This window comes from Oncorhynchus tshawytscha, linkage group LG06 (genome assembly GCF_018296145.1).
Source record: "Oncorhynchus tshawytscha isolate Ot180627B linkage group LG06, Otsh_v2.0, whole genome shotgun sequence".
Lineage (NCBI taxonomy): Eukaryota > Metazoa > Chordata > Actinopteri > Salmoniformes > Salmonidae > Oncorhynchus > Oncorhynchus tshawytscha.
In genome coordinates, this window is record NC_056434.1 from 55,989,661 (window position 1) to 56,007,787 (window position 18,127).

At 43.1% G+C, this 18,127-nt stretch overlaps 1 protein-coding gene across 1 annotated transcript in view; it reads right to left on the bottom strand.

Moving 5' to 3' along the window:
- LOC112253505 (cadherin-23) overlaps window positions 1–18,127 on the bottom strand; it is a 331,981-nt gene that overhangs the window by 161,247 nt on the left and 152,607 nt on the right. The gene's annotated exons all lie outside the window — the stretch shown is intronic.

Genomic DNA, 18,127 nt, shown 5'->3' on the forward strand with positions numbered 1-18,127 from the left:
ATGAACATACATAAAATAGTCCAAATTGGTGAAGTGAAAGTAAAAAAATAACTTTTATCAAAATTTTAAATAAATAAATAAAACGGAACAGTAGTGCATGCATATGTATTCACCCCCTTTGCTATGAAGCCCCTAAAAAATATCTGGTGTAACCAATTCACTTAATTAGTCACATAATTATGCACACAGGTGGACTTTATTAAGTGTCACATGATCCCAGTATATATACACCTGTTCTGAAAGGCCCCAGATTCTGCAACACCACTATGCAAGGTGCACCACCAAGCAAGCGGCACCACGAAGACAAAGGAGCTCTCCAATCAGGCCAGGAACAAAGTTGTGGAGAAGTACAGATCAGGGTTGAGTTATAAAAAAATATCAGAAACGTTGAACATCATACGGAGCAACATCAAATCCATTATTAAAACATTTTAAGAATATGGCACCACAACAAACCTGCCAAGAGAGGGCCGCCCACCAAAGCTCATGGACCAGGAAAGGAGGGCATTAATCAGAGACGCAACAAAGAGTCTAAAGATAAACCTGAAGGAGCTGCAAAGCTCCATAGTGAAGATTGGAGTATCTGTCCATAGGGCCACTTTAAGCCGTACACTCCACAGAGCTGGCCTTTACGGAAGAGTGGCCAGAAAAAGCCATGATTAATAAAAAAAAAAAAGCAAACACATTTGGTGTTTGCCAAAAGGCAAGTGGGAGACTCCCCAAACATATGGAAGAAGCTATTCTGGTTAAATGAGACTAAAATGTAGCTTTTTGGCCATAAAGGAAAACGTTATGTCTGGCAAAAACCCAGCACCTCTCATCGCCCCGAGAACACCATCCCCCAGTGAAGCATGGTGGTGGCAGCATCATGCTGTGAGGATGATTTTCATCGGCAGGGACTGAGAAACTGGTCAGAATTGAAGGAATGATGGATGGAGCTAAATACAGGGAAATTCTTGAGGGAAAACGGTTTCAGTCTTCCAGAGATTTGAGACTAGGACAGAGAATAGTTATGCACGCTCAAGTTTTTTGTCTTATTTCTTGTTTGTTTCACAATAAAAAATATTTTGCATCTTCAAAGAGGTAGGATATTTAATTTTAATTTTAAAAGTATCTCTGCTATGAAATGTCTTAGGGGATTTCTCTTAACGAGTATCTCTGCTAATTTATATGATTAATTAATTTATATAATTAAAAAGTGGAATACAATGTACAGTAACTTTAAGGATAAACGTTTAAAGGTATCTCTGCTATGAAATGTCTTTGGGGATGTCTCTTAACGAGTATCTCTAATAATTTATATAATTAATTTATATAATTAAAAAGTGGAATACAATGTACAGTAACTTTAAGGATAAACGTTTAAAAGTATCTCTGCTATGAAATGTCTTCTCTTAACGAGTGGTGATACAAACCCCCCAAAATCTATTTTAATTCCAGGTAAGGCAACAAAATAGGAAAAATGCCAAGTGGGGTGAATACTTTCGCAAGCCACTGTAGACGAGGCAATCAACAAAAGGGAAGGAGTCCAGGTGTGTCCAATGAGCGCTACTGCGCGTAGTGATGGTGACAGGTGTGTGTAATGAAGGGCAGCCTGGCGCCCTCGAGCGCCAGAGAGGGGGAGTGGGAAAAAGTATGACAGTACCCCGCCACCAAGCCCACCGAGGCAAGAAGACCTCTTGAGACAGCTAAGGCGTGGAAGCACGACGAGCTAGCTGAGGCACCCCTGGTTCCATTGGCGACGGCACCCCGACCCGATGTCACCAACCAAAAATCAAAACCCTTCTTGATGCTTAGTATAGAGGTGTCAGCATTCTGTACGGAACGATGCTGGTAGACAAGAAGCAGGTACAGGGAGTGAAAATGTAATTATCAACGAACACATAATGGCATTAATGCTGACACAGGGAACAAACGGGGGAGTCGATAGTTATAGACGGGGCAATCAAAAAAGGGAAGGAGTCCAGGTGAGTCCAATTAGCGCTGCTGTGTGTAATGATTTTGACAAGTTTGCGTAATGAAGGGTGCATGGCGTCCTCGAGTGCCAGAGTGGGAGAGCGGGAGCAGGAGTGACAAAAAGTCTAAAGGAATGTGGTTATAAATATACTTAAGTGTCAAAAGTTAATGTAATTGCTAAAATATACTTAAATGTGGCTTACTTAAGTATTGAAAGTAAAAGTAGAAGTATAAATTATTTAAAATTCCTTATATTAAGCAAACCAGGCGGAAAAGTTTTCATGTTATTTTAATGTATGGATAGCCAGTGGCACACACCAAAACTCAGATATAATTTACAAATGAAACATGTGTGTTTAGTGAGTCCGCCAGATCAGATGCAGTAGGATGACCAGGGATGTTCTCTTGATAAGTGTGTGAATTGGACCATTTTTCTGTCCTACTAAGCATTCAAAATGTAACGAGTACTGTTGGGTGTCAGAGAAAATGTATGGAGTAAAAAGTACATCATTTTATTTTGGAATGTAGTGAAGTAAAAGTTGTAAAAAAAAGTATAGTATAAAAAGTATAAATAGTAAAGCAAACTACACATGAAAAACTACTTAAGTAGTACTTTAAAGTATTTTTACTTAAGTACTTTACACCGCTGAATTTTGTACGCAATGTTATCATATCAAGAAACAAAAGGCAGTAAAGCTGTATTACTTTTTCTATACCAGTACAATAACGTTCATGAAAATACTGTTTTAATTTTATTTTATTTAACCTTTATTTAACTAGGCAAGTCATTTATGAACAAATTCTCATTTACAAAGATGGCCTATCAAAAGGCCTCCTGCGGGGACAGGGGCCTGGGATTAAACTAATAAATACAATATAACTATAGGACAAAACACACATCACAACAAGAGAGACACAACACTACATAAAGAGAGACCTAAGACAACAACATAACAAGGTAGCAACACAACATGACAACAACATGACAGCAACATGGTAGCAACACAACATGGTAGCAGCACAAAAACATGGTACAAACATTATTGGGCAAAGTCAACAGCACAAAGATCAAGATGGTAGAGACAACAATACATCATACAAAGCAGCCACAACTGTCAGTAAGAATGTCCATGATTGAATCTTTGAATGAAGAGATTGAGATAAAAATGTCCAGTTTGAGTGTTTGTTGCAGCTCGTTCCAGTCGCTAGCTGCAGCAAACTGATCGAGGAGCGACCCAGGGATGTGTGTGCTTTGGGGACCTTTAACAGAATGTGACTGGCAGAATGGGTGTTGTATGTGGAGGATGAGGGCTGGAGTAGATATCTCAGATGGGGGGAGCGAGGCCTAAGAGGGTTTTATACAGAAGCATCAAACAATGAGTCTTGCGACGGGTATACAGAGATGACCAGTTTACAGAGGAGTATATAGAGTGCAGTGATGTGTCCTATGAGAAGCATTGGTGGCAAATCTGATGGCCGGATGGTAAAGAACATCTAGCTTCGTTTTGGAGGTGTTCAGAAAAAGGTTACGGGTAGAGAAAGCTTCTTGGACACAAAGAAAGCTTTATTGTAGAGCACTTAGCACAACATCCAGGGAGGGGCCAGCTGAGTATAAGACTGTATCATCTGCATATACATGGATAAGAGAGCTTCCTACTGCCTGAGCTATGTTGTTGATGTAAATTGAGAAGAGCGAGAGACCTAGGATTGAGCCTTGGGGTACTCCCTTGGTGACAGGCAGTGGCTGAGACAGCAGATTTTCTGACTTTATACACTGCACTCTTTGAGAGAGGTAGTTAGCAAACCAGGCCAAAGACCCCTCAGAGACACCAATGCTCCTGGAATGGTCTACCGTATCAAAAGCTTTGGCCAATTCAATAAAAATAGCAGCACAATATTGCTTAGAATCACCTTTAACCTTTAAGATTGCAGTGACACATCCATAACCTGAGCGGAAACCAGATTGCATACCCAAAATAATACTATAGACATAAAGTAAGCCAGTCAGTTGATTATTGACAGGTTTTTCCAACACTTTTGATAAAGGCAAAATAGAAATATGCCTATAACAGTTAGGATCAGCTTGATTCCCCCCCTTTTAAATAAAATACGAACTGTGGCTGCCTTTCCAAGCAATGGGAACATCCCCAGAAAGGAGAGACACTTATTGGCTCTTCCTACTGTACACTGATTTCTCTAATATAACAAATCAAAAACAATCAATACACATCTCCAAACTTGTGTTCAATTATGAGGGAGAGGTTTGAAAAAGGCTTTATTAAAGCAAACACACACACACACACACACATACACACACACATTAGACAACTTTTCCAAGTCCTGGACTTTCAAACACTGGCATAGGGAGGAAAGATGTAAATATTTACACACAGCACACAGACAGCATGCCCACATAACCGCATAGAGAGAACACATACACAAATAAAACAAACGCACTTACTTACACACACACACAGTGAGGTTAGGAGGGTAGAGTGATTTTAATTGGAGAGCTGCAGCGGTTCAGAGGCTTCATTCATCACAGACCAGAGCAACACACACACAAGTCTCTCTCTCTCTCTCTCTCTCTCTCTCTCTCTCTCTCTCTCTCTCTCTCTCTCTCTCTCTCTCTCTCTCTCTCTCTCTCTCTCTCTCTCTCTCTCTCTCTCTCTCTCTCTCTCTCTCTCTCTCTCTCTCTCTCTCTCTCTCTCTCTCTCTCTCTCTCTCTCTCTCTCTCTCTCTCTCTCTCTCTCTCTCTCTCTCTCTCTCTCTCTCTCTCTCTCTCTCTCTCTCTCTCTCTCTCTCTCTCTCTCTCTCTCTCTCTCTCTCTCTCTCTCTCTCTCTCTCTCTCTCTCTCTCTCTCTCTCACGCATCCCAAGGACCAGACAGGATGGCTAATCAAACCCAGGGGTGGAGCAGTGACAGGTTGGCTAATCCAACATGCTGGACATGTGTCAGGGTGGATCCAGGGTAGGCAGAGTCCAGGGCATGGGCCTCGGGATGTGTGTGTGCGTGCATGCATGAGTGTGAGAGAGTGTGGATGTGGGGGGTATCTAATCAGGGTGAGGAACGGGGTGGGGGGATAGGGGCTCATTATGGTACAGTTAAACTGAAGTGGAGATAGGGAGCCACTGAGGGAGAGATAGGGTCTGGTAGAGTTACCCACACGGAGAACATGAAGGGCCATTAAGAGGATTTATTAACGTGGTGCTGTGTAGTGTATTAACCAGCATTGCACACACACTCACACACATGCACACACAGGCAGGCACATGCACACACACAGGCACACATACACATGACCCCCCACACACTAATATGCAGTATTATCTCCATACCTTCCTACCTCTCTTCCTCTCTCTCCACCACTGCAAGTAGTCCATTACAGATAGTACTTTAGAGATAAAACTAAATCAAGCCACTTCCAGGACCTGACTGCTTAACACAAAGACCAATTAGGCCCCACAATCACACACCCCTCTCTTTTTATTAATACACCCCATTTTCCTCATGAAAGGGAGGCAAAAATTACTAATTAATATAACGATTTATGAACCCCTCTCATTGTGTCTAATGAGATTTATGCAAATTCCTCTGCTTTCAATATGATTTATAATTTGGTCGAAGAGGGTTGAAATTAAGCATTTTACTGCACATTCATCAATAATAACGACCTAACTCACCCTATCCCGCTCTCTCTCTCTCTTCCATTGAAAAATAAATGTCCACTGCATGTGGGAAGACATGGTTATGTCCCAGCATATGAGTGAAGAGTAACAAATGGTGCCTTCATACCAGGACCCTGTCTCTACTAGCCACGGTAATGTGGAAGATTAACTCCTACCAAGGGAAAGAGCGTGTGATTGAGTGTAGAACATTAAGTGTAAAGGGTTCTTTGCTGTGAGTATAAGTGAGAGTGTGCATGAGTAGGAGGCCTCGTGTGCTTGTTTAGGCTAAACTATGTATGCATTGTTTTAAGAATGTATTACTGCACATGCAGGGGTGTACATGTGTGTTGACATGCACTCTTGAGTGCTGTGTGTGTGTGTGCGCTATTTTTGCATGTCTATGTGTATGTGCATTCTTGTGTCAACTTGTGCACGTTTGTGTGCCTGTGTGTATGTGTTCGCAAGTGTGTGGTGCAGTGAGGGCAACCTGTTGGTGCTTATCTGTAACAGTGAGGCACCCAGCCCTTTCCCTGACAAATTATGCTATTTAGCAGCAAGTGATGCCAGTATTACTGTTATGAATGATGCAGTGCACATTAACAGTTCCCCTCCTCCATCTCTCGAGTCCTGCTACTCGGACAAGAGCAATGGGCTCGGGAATCATCTCTCTCTTTCTCTCTCTCGCTCTCTCGTCTATCTCCCTGCCCTCTGCAACAACTGTCTATGGAGAGACCAAACCAGGCCAAACTGAGGTGAGCAGAGTGAGATCATACAAGGCCAACCAGGGTAGAAACGGACAGGGTTAAAGAAGACATGATTGGGCCATAGAGAGAGCATCCTCATTTTCAAATGCCTGACCCGAACCAAACTGAGCTGGCTCTGAGAATGTATTTTCTCATTGTCCTTTTCAGCACAATTCAGGCAACTACGGTAACCAGGCTAGTACAGCTTGCTTTGGCTAAGTTTGGCTTAGTAGTGCAAAAATGGTATAAGTGAGAAGGCACCAATAACAATGATTACCAATTTTACTTCAAATTCTGACGTTTATATACATTTCTCCAAACATTTAATTTCGAGGTTGTGCCAAACGTCACATTTTTAAGTGTTTTATACACCCTGGATTGGTCCTCCTGCTCCGCATCGTTCTGTTTCTCCAAACGTAAAATTTTGAAGCAGTTCCAAACGCCGAATTTTAAATTAAGGGTTAAGCTTTTAAATAGGGTTAAAACATTATGTTTAGACATTATTCCGAATGGTTAAGTTCAGGGTTAAGGTTTGGGATAGGGATAGGGTTAAAACCACCAAAACTGGACGTCCTTAGGACATAGACAGACGTCCAATTTCAAATTCAATCTTGAGCAATTTGGAAGGGGGAGAGGCCATGAGGGAGCTGTGTGCCTAAATACAGGATGTCGCCTCTAGGGGCAACGGTGAACACTAGTAACATCAAGTAAACTTGGGCATTGTGAACAGGGGTGGTGAATAGGCTTCATTCATGAGCTCCAGCTCTGAGGGTCATGGGTTCAATCCCAGTGATAGGCACTTGTTTTTGCAACTTTTAAAATGCTAGGTTTGGAGAAACTTTGAAATTTGACATTGGAGAAATGTGGAAAACGTCTAATTCGGCAGTGCGACTGTAAGAGCTTGTTATAATTGACAGTATGTGTGTGCGCGAGTGTGTTTGCATGCATGCTAGTGTGCATGCATTCAGACATACTTATGCACATGCATGCGTACTTGTATTGGACGTGCGTGCAAAATGTGTGTGTGTTTGTGTGTGCCTTTAAAGCGGATGCACTTCACAGTAAATCACATGTGTTTATAATTGGCTATGTGTCATAATCGGAGGACAGGGCTGTTACTCAACAAAAGGCCATAATGTGTGTGTTTCCTCTCTGTGTTAACGCATGCACCTCTAACTCTGCTACTAATGCCTTTTCATTCATTCAATACAACTATACATATTGTACTAAAACAATGTCAAAAAGAATATTTGTACTCGTAAATGTATCCGTAAATTGACACTTGATAGTCGGATAGGCTGATACTCAAAATCGTGTTTAAATATGGCTAAATAGATGTTGGCAAAATACCTCCTGCACGTTCTCACTGCAAAACAACTGCAGATTAAGAGCGATGTGCAGAGGGGTATATGTGCGTCTGTGTGTCCTCAATTTGCAGCGGGCAGCCAAATTTGCTTTCCCTCAGTCAGATTGTGCATCAGCCTTTAATCTTTTACATTTTTTTTTACCTTGCTCCACTTTATAGATATATTATGCACATTGGTAGATTGATAGCAAACGTCCTCGCCAAATGTCCTTCTATCACTCCAAGATGGCATAGCAGCAGGATGTGTGTCTTTGTTATTGTCTTATCCCGTGTCTTATCCCGCGCAAATAGCCGGTCTTTTCGTATATATCTTCATCTCACTTTCTATATACAAACTAAATATACTTTCCTGCAACCCGCCTCACCCAATGTGGTACTGATCTGCTATTTTTATTCCTTATAACTGGAACTTCCATCAGGAGCTAGCTAACTAGAATACTAGTCTTTGTTAGCCACGGCTAGCGGTCCTCACCTTTTTCTTGTTCACCAGCCAGCCTTAGCTCGGACAATATCTGGCAGTCTTCACAGCGCTATATCAACCCAGAGCATATCGGACTGCTTCTCTCTACACATCACCGGATTCCTGCCGCTCTGGATGATTACTCCGGATCATCGCAAACGAGTGGCTACTGTTAGCTAACAAATCTGTCCTGACACAAGCTTTGAGCTAGCCTCGAGCTAGGCCCAAATACCAGCTAATTCTAGGGCTACAATACCTATTTTGTCCTCCTGGACCCTTTATTGTCGATCCATTAAGACTGGACTGTCGACGTGATTGCCTGATGTGGTCTCAACAGGCTATTCTGTTACGATGTCGCCGAAGAACCATCTACTAGCCACAGCCCGCTAGCTTTTCTGAACGCTGTGTCCCCTGCTCGCCTAGCGTAGTAGTGACTACCGAACGGCACCCTGACTCACCTATTCTGCTCTTTTTACCCTATGATCACTTGGCTAAACAGCTGATGCCCCCTGGACTGTTTCAATAACACAGAACTTAATTTTGTTTACCTGTTGGCCCCAGCCTCGAACTCAGGTCCTGTATGTACCTAACTGACCCGCTCTGCCCATTCATCGCCATTTACCTGTTGTTGTCTTAGCTCTCCTGATCAACACCTGTGATTGCTTTATGCCTCTCTCTAATGTCAATATGCCTTCTTGGCTAGTTCTTATTGTTTTATTTCACTGTAGATCCCTCAGTCCCACTCAACATGCCTTAGATAGCTTTTTTGTCCCACCCCACACTTAGATAGCTTTTTTTGTCCCACCCCACACTCATGCGGAGACCTCACCTGGCTTAACTGGTGTCTCCAGAGACGAAACCTCTCTCATCGTCACTCAACACCCTGGCCGTATGTTTCCCTCCACTGTACTCACATCCTAGCATACCATTGTCTGTATATTAGGCCCTAAATCTATTCTACCACGTCCAGAAATCTGCTCCTTTAATTCTCTGTCCCCAACGCACTAGACGACCAGTTCTTATAGCCTTTAGCCGTACCCTTATCCTACACCTCCTCTGATCCTCTGGTGATGTAGAGGTTAACTCAGGCCCTGTAGCCCCCAGTTCCACTCCTATTCCCCAGGCGCTATCATTTGAGTTCTGTAACTGTAAAAGCCTTGGTTTCATGCATGTTAAAATCAGAAGTCTCCTCCTTAAGTGTGTTTTATTCACTGCTTTAGCATACTCCGCCAACCCTGATGTCCTAGCTGTGTCTGAATCCAGGTTTAGGAAGGGCACCCGGAAATTCTGACATTTCCATCCCAACTACAACATTTTCCGCCAAGATAGAACTGCCAAAGGGGGTGGAGTTGCAATCTACTGCAGAAATAGCCTGCAGAGTTCTGTCATACTATCCAGGTCTGTGCCAAAACAGTTTGAGCTTCTGTTTTTAAAAATACACCTTTCCAGAAATAAGTTTCTCACTGTTGCCGCTTGTTATAGACCCCCCTCAGCACCCAGCTGTGCCCTGGACACCATATGTGAATTAATTGCTCTCCATTTATCTTCAGTTTGTTCTGTCAGGCGCCCTGAATTGGGATATGAATAACACCCCGGCTGTCCTACAATCTAAATTAGATGCCCTCAATCTCACACAAATTATCAAGGAACCTATCAGGCACAACCCTAAATCCGTAACAATGGGCACCCTCATAGATGTGATCTTGACCATCTTGCCCTCTAAATACACCTCTTCTGTATTCAACCAGGATTTCAGCAATCACTGCCTCATGGCCTGCGTCTCATGGCCTGCGTCTGCGTCTCACCCCTCATCACTGTCAAACGCTCCCTAAAACACGGGTATCCTGGAAGGATATTGACCTCATTCTGTCAGTAGAGGATGCCTGGTTATTCTTTAAAAGTGCTTTCCCCACCATCTTAAATAAGCATGTCACATTTAAAAAATGGAGAACTAAGAACAGATACAGCCCCTGGTTCACTCCAGACCTGACTGCCCTCGACCAGCACAAAAACATTCTGTGGCGGACTGGAATAGCATTGAATAGTCCCCGCGATATACAACTGTTCAGGGAAGTCAAGAACCAATACACACAGTCAGGCCAGCTTTTTCAAGCCGAAATTTGCATCCTGTAGCTCTAACTCCAAAAGGTTCTGGGACACTGAAAAGTCCATGGAGAACAAGAGCACCTCCTCCCAGCTGCCCACTGCACTGAAGCTAGGTAACATGGTCACCACCGATAAATCCATGATAATTGAAAACTTCAACAAGCATTTCTCAACGGCCTTCCATGCCTTCCTCCTGGCTACTCCAACCTCGGCCAACAGCTCCACCCCCCCGCAGCTACTCGCCCAAGCCTCCCCAGCTTCTCCTTTACCCAAATTCAGATAGCAGATGTTCTGAAAGAGCTGCAAAACCTGGACCCGTACAAATCAGCTGGGCTTGACAATCTGGACCCTCTATTTCTGAAACTATCCACAGCCATTGTTGCAACCCCTATTACCAGCCTGTTCAAACTCTCTTTCATATCGTCTGAGATCCCCAAGGACTGGAAAGCTGCCGCAGTCATCCCCCTCTTCAAAGGGGGAGACACCCTGGACCCAAATTGTTACAGACCTATATCCATCCTGCCATCCATCTAAGGTCTTCGAGAGCCAATTCAACAAACAGATCACTGACCATCTCGAATCCCACCGCTGTGCAATCTGGTTTCCGAGCCGGTCACGGGTGCACCTCAGCCACGCTAAAGGCACTAAACGATATCATAACCGCCATCGATAAAAGACAGTACTGTGCAGCCGTCTTCATCGACCTGGCCAAGGCTTTCGACTCTGTCAATCACCACATTCTTATCGACAGACTCAGTAGCCTCGGTTTTTCTAATGACTTCCTTGCCTGGTTCTCCAACTACTTTGCAGACAGAGTTCAGTGTGTGAAATCGGAGGGCATGTTGTCCGGTCCTCTGGCAGTCTCTATGAGGGTACCACAGGGTTCAATTCTCAGGCCGACTCTTTTCTCTGTATACAGTATATATATCAATGATGTTGCTCTTGCTGCGGGCGATTCCCTGATCCATCTCTATGAAGACGACACCATTCTGTATACTTCTGGCCCTTCCTTGGACACTGTGCTATCTAACCTCCAAACGAGCTTCAATGCCATACAACACTCCTTCTGTGGCCTCCAACTGCTCTTAAACTCTAGTAAAACCAAATGCATGCTTTTCAAACGTTTGCTGCCTGCACACGCACGCCCGACTAGCATCACCACCCTGGATGGTTCCGACCTAGAATATGTGGACATCTATAAGTACCTAGGTGTCTGGCTAGACTGTAAACTCTCCTTCCAGACTCATATCAAACATCTTCAATCCAAAATCAAATCTAGAATCGGCTTTCTATTTCGCAACAAAGCCTCCTTCACTCACGCCGCCAAACTTACCCTAGTAAAACTGACTATCCTACCGGTCCTCGACTTCGGCGATGTCATCTACAACATGGCTTCCAATACTCTACTCAGCAAACTGGATGCAGTTTATCACAGTGCCATCCGCTTTGTTACTAAAGCACCTTATACCACCCACCACTGCGACCTGTATGCTCTAGTCGGCTGGCCCTCGCAACATATTCGTCGCCAGACCCACTGGCTCCAGGTCATCTACAAGTCCATGCTAAGTAAAGATCCGCCTTATCTCAGTTCACTGGTCACGATGGCAACACCCAACCATAGCACGCGCTCCAGCAGGTGTATCTCACTGATCATCCCTAAAGCCAACACCTCATTTAGACCTTTCCTTCCAGTTCTCTGCTGCCTGTGACTGGAATGAATTGCAAAAATCGTTGAAGTTGGAGACTTCTATCTCCCTCACCAACTTTAAACATCTGCTATCTGAGCAGCTAACCGATCGCTGCAGCTGTACATAGTCCATCGGTAAATAGCCCACCCAATTTACCTACCTCATCCCCATACTGTTTTTATTTATTTACGTTTCTGCTCTTTTGCACATCAGTATCTCTACCTGCACATGAACATCTGATCATGTATCACTCCATTGTTAATCTGCTAAATTTTAATTATTCGCCTACCTCCTCATGCCTTTTGCACACAATGTATATAGACTCTTTTTTTTAATAATAAAAAAAAATTATACTGTGTTATTGACTTGTTTATTGTTTACTCCATGTGTAACTCTGTGTTGCTGTCTGTTCACACTGCTATGCTTTATCTTGGCCAGGTCGCCGTTGTAAATGAGAACGTGTTCTCATCTAGCCTACCTGGTTAAATAAAGGTGAAATAAAAAATCATTTTTTTAACGTGATTTACCATAGTATTAGGCAGCAGCAATCTAACTGATCAGACCGAAAACATGCAAGAAAAAGTGATCGGATGAAATTATGAAGCCAGCTTCACTCTATCCAATCAGAGCAGCAGGATCAACATACAGCCCACCACTAACCAATTGAGTAATTTAGACCACGCAAAACCTCTCACATGACTGAATGACATGAGAAAGATGCTTGCTGGCACCCAAATATATATGTATTTTTTTTGCGGATAAATACTCACATCATAGTCATATTTAGAAAATTGCCCATCCTCGTGATGATACTCGTTATGTCCGACTACTCGGCACAACCCTAATGTGTAGTATCTATAGTATAGTATAATATCGTGTCCTTTAGTAATGTAGTGTAGTGTAATATAATATACTGTATACCAACCACACTCAAAAAAATGAGGTTGGAACAATGCTGAGGGGACTTACTTCCATTCAGCCACCAGAGCATTAGTGAGGTCGTGCACTGATGTTGGGCGATTAGGCCTGGTTCGCAGTCGGCATTCCAATTCATCCCAAAGGTGTTTGATGGGGTTGAGGTCAGGGCTCTGTGCAGGCCAGTCAAGTTCTTCCACATCGATCTCAACAAACCATTTCTACGGGGGCATTGTCATGCTGAAACAGGAAAGGGCCTTCCCCAAAAGTGTTGTCACAAAGTTGGAAGCACAAAGTCATCTAAAATGTCATTATAAGCTGTAGTGTAAATATATCCCTTCACTGGAACTAAAGGGCCTAACCATGAAAAACAGCCCCAGACCATTATTCCTCCTCCAAACTTTACAGATGGCACATTGCATTGGGGCAGGTAGCGTTCTCCTGGCATCCGCCAAACCCAGATTCATCTGTCGGACTGCCAGATGGTGAAGCGTGATTCATCACTACAGAGAACGCGTTTCCACTGCTCCAGAGTCCAATGGCAGCGAACTTTACACCTCTTCAGCCGACGCTTGACATTGCACATGTGATCTTAGGCTTTTGTGCGGCTGCTCAGCAATTGAAATGCACTTCATGAACCTTTCCGATGAACAGTTATTGTGCTGACGTTGCTTCCAGAGTCAGTTTGGAACTTGGTAATGAGTGCTGCACCCGAGGACAGACTATTTTTATGTGCTACGCGCTTCAGCACCCTGCATTCCCGTTCTATGAGCTTGTGTGGCCTACCCCTTCAAGGTTGACCTGTTGTTGCTCCTAGACATTTCTATTGTTGGCATCCTATGATGTTGCCATGTTGAAAGTCACTGAGCTCTTCAGTAAGCACATTCTCCTGACAATGTTTGTCTATGGAGATTGCATGGCTGTGTGCTCTGTTTTATAGACCTGTAAGCAACGGGTGTGGCTGAAATAGCGAAATCAATTCATTTGAAGTGGTGTACACATACATTTGTGCATTCGGAAAGTGCATTCGGAAAGTTTTCAGACCCACATTACTTTTTCACAATTTGTTACGTTACAGCCTTATTCTAAAATTGATTAAAACACTTTTTTCCCCTCATCAATCTACACACAATGCCTCATAATGAAAAAGCAAAAACAGGTTTTTGTAATATTTAGCGAAAAAAATTATAAATACTGAAATAGTACATTTACATAAGTATTCAGACTCTTTACTCAGTACTTTGTTGAAGCACTTTTTGCAGTAATTACAGCCTCGAGTCTTCTTGGGTATGACACTACAAGCTTGGCACACCTGTATTTGGGGAGTTTCTCCCATTCTTCTCTGCAGATCCTCTCAAGCTCTGTCAAGATGGATGGGGAGCATCACTGTACAGCCATTTTCAGGTCTCCCCAGACATGTTCGACTGGGTTTAAGTCCGGGCTCTGGCTGTTTCACTCAAAGACTTTCAGAGACTTGTCCCGAAGCCACTCCTGTGTTGTCATGGCTGTGTGCTTAGGGTCGTTGTCCTGTTGGAAGGAGAAGCTTGGCCCCAGTCTGAGTTCCTGAGTACTCTGGAGCAGGTTTTCATCAAGGATCTCTCTGTACTATACTCTGTTCATCTTATACTCGATCTTGACTAGTCTCCCAGTCCCTGCCGCTAAAAACATTCCCACAGCATGATGCAGCTGCCACCCCCATGCTTCACCGTAGCGATGGTGCCAGGTTTCCTCCAGACGTGATGCTTCGCATTCAGGCCAAAGAGTTGAATCTTGGTTTCATCAGACCAGAGAATCTTAATTGAGAATCTTTTGGCAAAATCCAAGTACATGTGCCTTTTACTGAGGAGTGGCTTCCGTCTGGCCACTCTTCCATGAAGGCCTAATTGGTGGAGTGCGGCAGAGATGGTTGTCCTTCTGGAAAGTTCTTCTATCTCCACAGAGGAACTCTCCCTGACCAAGGCCCTTCTCCCCCGATTGCTCAGCTTGGCCAGGCGGCCAGCTCTAGGAAGAGTCTTGGTGGTTCAAAACGTATTTCATTTAAAAATGATGGAGGCCACTATGTTTTTGGGGTCCTTCAATGCTGCAGAAATGTTTTTATAACCTTCCCCAGATCTGTGCCTTGACACAATCCTGTCTCGTAGCTCCACGGACAATTCCTTCAACCTCATGGCTTGGTTTTTGCTCTGACATGCACTGTCAACTGTGGGACCTTTTATAGACAAGTGTGTGCCTTTCCAAATCATGAATTTACCACAGGTGGTCTCGAATCATGTTGTAAAAACATCTCAAGGAGCATCAATGAAACAGGATGCACCTGAGCTCCATTTCGAGTCTCATAGCAAAGGGTCTGAATAATTATGTAAATAAGGTGTTTCAGTTTTTTTTATTTATACATTTGCACAAAAAAAGTCTGTACTTTACTTTACTTTATGTAAAGTACCAGTCGAAAGTTTGGACACCTATTCATTCAAGGATTTTTCTTTATTTCTACTATTTTCTACATTGTAGAATAATAGTGAAGACATCAAAACTATGAAATAACACATATGGAATCATGTAGTCACCACAAAATGTAACCAAAATGTATTTTAGATTTTAGATTCTTCAAAGTAGCCACCCTTTGTCTTGATGACAGCTTTGCACGCTCTTAGCATATCTTCTTTCGTCTGTATTGCCATGTTTTGAAACTGAACATATGTATGTCTAATAAGATCAACAGAAATCTGTCTGGCTTAACACAAACTGCATATGTGCGAGAGACAGTAAGTCAACATTGGATTCTGGAAGCAGGAGATGCATCATGAAGGCCACATTTGGGTAAGAAATGTATAATCTATTATCATCCATCAACTAATAGTTTGGTAACACCTGAAATGTGTTTGTACAGCTGTTGTTAGTAAAGTTAAGGTCCCTACTCCTAATATTGACCTGACATAATTCTTTATTGGATGCATGATGATAGGCTATCATATCTGACAACAGCTCACTAGCTAACTAGTTAACCAGTCGGCTACCCATTTCAAACATAACTATGATGGCGCTGACCAATAGGACAGCTCTGCTTCTAGCTCCTAAGCAACTTTGCAGTAGTTAGCTTTTTTGTGTGTTATTTCTTACATTATTAGCCCAGGAAATTTGTTGTGTTATTAGATACAGCTGGAAATAACTTTTGGATGTCACAATGGAGGTGACTCACCAGCATTACAACTGAGAATACGCCTTTCCCGAATTTGAATCTTTATTCGTACCCCACTGGTTAATTTAACTGATTCCGGAGGCTGATCCAAAACACCGCCAGCGGAGAATAGGTATTCGGAGTGTACTTCTAGTCCGACTTAGGTTGTGCACACACCATCCACCACTTCCGAGCATATTACTCGATAATGTTCAGTCTCTGGAAAATGAGGTACATGAGTTTAGGGCAAGAATCTCCTTCCAGAGAGACATCAGGGATTGTAACATACTCTGTTTCGCGAAAATATGTCTCTCTCGGGATATACTGTCTTTGTCCATAGAGCCAGTTGGGTTCTCAGGATATCACGCAGACAGGAATATATAAGTCTCCGTGAAGAAGAAAGGCGGGGGTGTATGTTTCATGATTAACCACTCATGGTGTGATTGTGATAACATACAGAAAGTCAAGTCCTTTTGTTCACCCGACCTAGAATACTTCACAATCAAATGCTGACCGATAATTATCTTCGGTTAAAGTTAAAGCTGTGTATATTCCCCATCAAGCCAATACCATAACGGCCCTCAAAGGACTTCACTGGAATTTATGTAAACTGGAAACAACATATCCTGAGGCTGCATTTGTTATGGGGATTTTAACAAAGGAAATTTGAGGAATACACTACCGAAGTTCTACCAACACATTGACTGTATCACTCGCTCTGAGAAAACATTGGACTACACATACTCAGCTTTTCAAAATGCTTACAAGGCCCTACCCTGCCCTTCCTTCGGCAAATCTGATCACGATTCCATTTGGCTCCTCCCTTCCTATAGGCAGAAACTGAAACAGGAAGTACTCCTGCTAAGGACCATTCAATACTGATCTGACCAATCGGAATCCACGCATCAAGATTATGTTGATCACGCAGACTGGGATATGTTCTGGGAAGTCTCTGAGAATAACATTGACGAATACACGGATACGTTGACCGAGTTTATCAGGAAGTGTATCGGAGATGTTGTACCCACTGTGACAATTAAAACCTACCCTAACCAGAAACTGTGGATAGATGGCAGCATTTGCGCAAAACCACGGCATTAAACCATGACAAAGTGACTGGGAATATGGCAGAATACAAACAGTGTAGTTATTCCCTTCATAAGGAAATCAAACAGGCAACATGTCAGTATAGAGACAAAGTGGAGTTGCAATTCAACAGCTCAGACACAATGTGGCAGGGTCTACAGACAATCATGGACTACAAAGGGAAAACCAGCCAGGTCGCGGACACCGACATCTTGCTTCCGGGCGAGCTAAATACCATCTTTGCCCTCTTTGAGGATAACATCATTTCACCGACGCAGCCCGCTACCAAGGACTGCGGGCTCTCCTGCTCAGTGGCCAACTTGAGTAAGATATTTAACTGTGTTAACCCTCGTAAGGCTGCCGGCCCAGACGGCATCCCTAGCCGCATCATCAGAGTATTTGCAGACCAGCTGGCTGGAGTGTTTACGGACATATCCAATCTCTCCCTATCCCAGTCTGCTGGCCCCACATGTTTCAAGATGTCCACCATTGTTCCTGTACCCAAGAAAGTCTATCGCCCTGTAGCACTCACTTCTGTCATCATAAAGTGCTTTGAGAGGCTAGTTAACCTTTTGTGTGTAGGGGTCAGTATTTTCATTTTTGGAACTGCCTATTTCGCAGCCCCAGAAACTAGAATATGCATATAATTGTCAGATTAGGATAGAAAACACTCTAAAGTTTCTAAAACTGTAAAAATAACAGAACTGATATTGTAGGCGAAAACCTGAGGAAAATCCAATCAGGAAGTGCCTCTTATTTTGAAACCTATCTGTTCCTATGCATGCCCATCCTCCATTTAAAGGGGTATCAACCATATTCATTTTTCTATGGCTTCCCTAACGTGTCAACAGTCTTTAGACATAGTTTCAGGCTTTTACTTTGAAAAATGAGCGTGAAAGATCACATTAGGGAAGTGGATAGGTGGGGGCTCTCAGAGTGAGTTTTGCGCTACAGAGTAAAGCAG